Source organism: Choristoneura fumiferana, chromosome 27, assembly GCF_025370935.1.
Source record: "Choristoneura fumiferana chromosome 27, NRCan_CFum_1, whole genome shotgun sequence".
Classification (NCBI taxonomy): domain Eukaryota; kingdom Metazoa; phylum Arthropoda; class Insecta; order Lepidoptera; family Tortricidae; genus Choristoneura; species Choristoneura fumiferana.
Genome location: NC_133498.1, coordinates 10,070,246 through 10,074,601, shown reverse-complemented (window position 1 = coordinate 10,074,601; position 4,356 = coordinate 10,070,246). Strand labels below are relative to the sequence as shown.

Here is a 4,356-nt window from a genome sequence, read left to right as displayed (position 1 = left end):
ATAATATACCAGCAGCCTAGCAAAATTGCAGTCTCTATTTTTAAACTACTTCCTTTTTAATTAATTTCACAGAAATTGAATAACTAGGTAGTTATAGTTATTCCGATTTCTGTGATCAATTCATTAAAAAAAAATCATTAGAAAAAAAATTACATTGAAATCGAAATTATTAATTCATTCCAAATTTTAGGGCTACGAGACTAAGTACAGATTTTTAAGTAAAATTAGTGTCTTTAAATTAGTATTGCAAGTCAAAATAATCTGTCAAATGCTATGGCTGTCACTGTCATTAAAATTCCGACTCATGCCAATGTAGTAGAAAAAAGTAGTTTACGTTGTAATAACCTGGCAACTACATTTACAATTTATACCTCACAGTAATTTTACAGCGTTTCGTGTAGTTCGCCGTCAATAATTCGCTTATATTCGGGCGTGTTCACCGATTACGATAAAATAAGTGAGATAAACTGACCGTTTAACGTCGCCGACGGTATCTCAAAGTGCTCGATACTTTCTTAGTAATTAACAAATTGTGTTACCACACTTGGTGTACGTCCCGTGTTGGGTTTCGGATTGTTTTTGCGCGATATCGTCGTGCGTGCTTGTCGCGAGTGTTATGCGTGAGGGCTAGAGGGTACAGTGGTTGTGTGAGTGCCGTGCCAGTTGGTTTATTGATGGGATTCCCTACGGCGGGTGTACGGCGGCGTTGCAGCCGCAGCGGCGTGATCTTGCTGCCAGGAAGAACCTTATAACCCGCCACACTGGAACTAATGGAATTAGAGAACATTGTCGCCAACACAGTGTATCTGAAGGCCAGAGAAGGTAGAGTCATTTACAATTAAAATCGAAACGCGTGGCGCCTACAGAATTATTCATGAAGTTTGTCCGTGTGAGGATCCTGCATTCAAATTGGCTAGACTTTAACTTTTGCCAAATGGTAAATAGGCATTCATTGAGAAAATCATGCCTATTGTGTGGCTGTATGATTTAACTCCATGAATAATATTGTGGTGGTAAAAAAAAAAAACTTTTAAACAGTCTTATGTCACTCAAAGTTCACCGAGAAAGTTTTGCAGTTTGAAGTTGTATAAGAAGCTTACTAGATTGTAATATCCTTAATATGACTGATGAAGGTATTTTTGATACAGCTGTTAAACTCATAGTATTTGAAAAGTTATATACCCCAAGTCTGTGGTGACTAGTAAACATGCCTACTTATTAGATATACTCTTAAAAATGACTTTTAGGGCTCATTTAGGACTACTCAAGTCTAGAGTGAATAGGCTGTTACTCAACCAGTGAGATACACTTTTGGCCTCATTTGGTAAGATAAGATATCAGATAATATATCAGGTAAGGTAGGGGTCAATTATAATGGGTCAGGTTTATGAAAAAAACAAAGTATAACAGTTATTTTAGTTCATGATGGTGGGTGGGTAAAAGTACCAAGTTAAAATGTTCTAGTGTTTTTTTTTTGTATATTTTAATTTTAACCTATGTGAATAAGCCACTATTCAATATTCTAGTGTCTATACTATATTTTCTAAGGCTATTTTCAATGGTGTAGTTTCGTACATTCATTTATTACAAAACCAATTAATGATATTAATTTTCTCTGTATTGTACTATCTTCAGTGGTAGTCTGAGGGTGCGGGGGGGGGGGGTTTAGAGGGGTGACTGACTTGGGACACATCATCTCCCCATTAGTCGCTCATATGAAAATCTATTAATAAAGAATTTACAGAACTGCAATCTGATGTAAAATCTTGAGATGGCCATATCGTCGTTGATACTGCAATACTGCGTACAGACATTGTACTGACACTACACTGTTCTGACAATGAAAATTATACCTTATGGAAAATGCTAGTTACGCAGTATCACCAACAATATCTGGCTATTTTATCAAATTTTTACTTACAATGCAATCATATCCTCCTATGGTCCAATATATAAATATCGTCAAGGCAATTTGAACCTACTTGTTTCTGGAATAAAGTCAAACTGGTCATTATTCCCTTGAACTTGTTGTTTACAGTCAGCATCAAAAGTAGCTGATCACTTTTTACTTTGTCACATTAGGTAACTCGTTTATCAATCTTGTATGGATCTAAGTATGTGGCTTAGTATAAAACACTTAGTGGCTATTTCACCATCCATTGATTAGTGTTAACTGATGTTAAATGTGATGCCGTCTCCTTATATTCGAACAAAACAAATAGAGACGGCATCACATTTAACTGTCAGTTAACACTAATCAATGGATGGTGAAACAACCTTTAATATGAAACTGACATAATCAAAATATTTGAATTTCAAACAAAACTGTGCGTTTAGTTTTAAAATGAGAATATTTCGGATTGTGTCAGTTTAATTCTAAGTGTGCAGCAACTTTTGATGCTGACCATAAATTCTATTAACATTTGGCAATAAGGATAAAAGAAAGCAGACATTTGTCTAGATTATGCACGCATGCTGTGAATGGAGCCTTCTGTCTCAGAACTCCTAAATTATAGTTCTACATATCTGTACTGCAATAACACACACATAGATATTCTATTTATTGCACTAAGTTTATTTACAGTAGGCAACACTCACAACTGGCCATTTGAAAAATTTATTACAATGTTATAGGTGTATGAATGCTCAGTTAAGTCTATTATTGATTGTACACGTAAAGTATCAATTTACACTTCAATGGATTATGATTCACGGGCAATTTGTAAGCTAGGGTGTTAGGGATGCACTGATACACTGATAAACTTTGCGATAGTAACATTTACATTGCAATCAAATCAAATTGTTGAACCTGAACAATGAAGAGTTGAAGTGTCACAACATAACTATTTTCAGACTTTCTGGTATTGTTAAGTAGGTAATGGTTTACACCATTTAAAGATACAACTAAATATCTTCCTTATTTAATTCAGCTATCAAATAAAATAATAAATCATGCAAATCCCCCTACCTACGGTTGAATCTTAACCTTTACGACTCATATATACGCACGCAGGTTCCACGCCAACCTATGTATACGTCCATTACTTCAATGCAAAAGCAACCTTCGTCCAATTGTATTAAGGTTCAATTTTAGACATTGTAAATTGTAATATAGAAGCCTGGCGTATGGGTGATGTCTTTTGTATTTGACGTGGCGGCAAAAAGGTTAAATAACACTAAAAAACAGAAGAGACATCAATCAATGTTAAATTCTTAAAACGCATCTTCAAGCAGGGTTTGAAAATAATAATCTTTTTTTTTTTATTATTTATTGATAAGAAACAAACAGTCTTATACAGAATTATGAGCAGACTTAAATTAACACAATCTGGACCTATAGTTTCCTTAAAGGTTTACTTAAAAAGGTTTAGGTAAGATAGCAGACAGCTATTACAAAGAAAGAAATGATAATAATAGAATTTTGATAGGTACCTATATATGTAACAAACATAAAAAGAGAACAAGTCCAGATTTGTTATGTAGTCACTTCCCTGCAAGTGAAACTAGACAGGAAAGCTGAAAACAATTAGTTTGAAATATAAATTAATATTATAACTAGCCTAAAGCCTGGTTACTTGAAAGCCTTCCCATCTCAAGTGAACAATCAAAAATATCAATGTCCACCAGTTTTTCACTATTATTAAAAATGCCACACACACGCCTAATAAACATAACATGTCCTACTTCGAGGTATAGAAAAGAGATCTTTTTTACGACACTGGCGCTCGCAAGCTATCAATAAATTGATATTGCAAGTTATCAATAAATTTATGCATTGATTTAAGAAACACATTTTTTTAACCCTTGTGAAAACAGTTTTGCTACATTCAACTTGCACCAACCAACCAATCTGGCGCAACAGCTCCCGTTTGCATACAATCACACTCAAATCAAAATTTACATCAATACATCGTAAAACCAAATTGCATATCAAAAGTGCATGAAAGCTGTGTTAGCAAGATAGTAAAACTGCTTACAGCGTGCATTGCATAGTACAACATAGTATGGCGGATTGCCAAATGAACTTGCATTTGTTTAGGTAATATGGCTGACATGTGGAAAAACATTGCATGCACGAAATGTGTTTAGGTTGCTGATTTATATTAAGATTTATATGAAATTTTGCATTGTTGTCAGGGTCATTTTGAGCGCTTTTAGACTTTTCAATATTTAAAATGACCACTTTCAGAAGAAGCGACGCGAATTCACAGATTCATTGGATGGGCCTTTGCATCCAGAGACGTGGTTTCAGTACAAGGGAGAGTGTAATATCTGTCTGTAGTGTGGTGTATATATCTGAGGCTCCCCATGAGGCTGACATAGTCACATTTGGTGTGCTAAAGCCTCGTTAAAATA

At 34.7% G+C, this 4,356-nt stretch overlaps 1 protein-coding gene, 1 long non-coding RNA gene and 1 pseudogene across 3 annotated transcripts in view; 1 reads left to right on the top strand and 2 right to left on the bottom strand.

The window, feature by feature from the left end:
- Nucleotides 1–4,356, top strand: part of LOC141443371 (uncharacterized) — a 282,390-nt gene that overhangs the window by 16,005 nt on the left and 262,029 nt on the right. The gene's annotated exons all lie outside the window — the stretch shown is intronic.
- LOC141443370 (uncharacterized) overlaps nucleotides 1–4,356 on the bottom strand; it is a 64,015-nt gene that overhangs the window by 34,049 nt on the left and 25,610 nt on the right. The window lies entirely within an intron of this gene.
- LOC141443209 (muskelin-like) overlaps nucleotides 1–4,356 on the bottom strand; it is a 15,842-nt pseudogene that overhangs the window by 7,847 nt on the left and 3,639 nt on the right.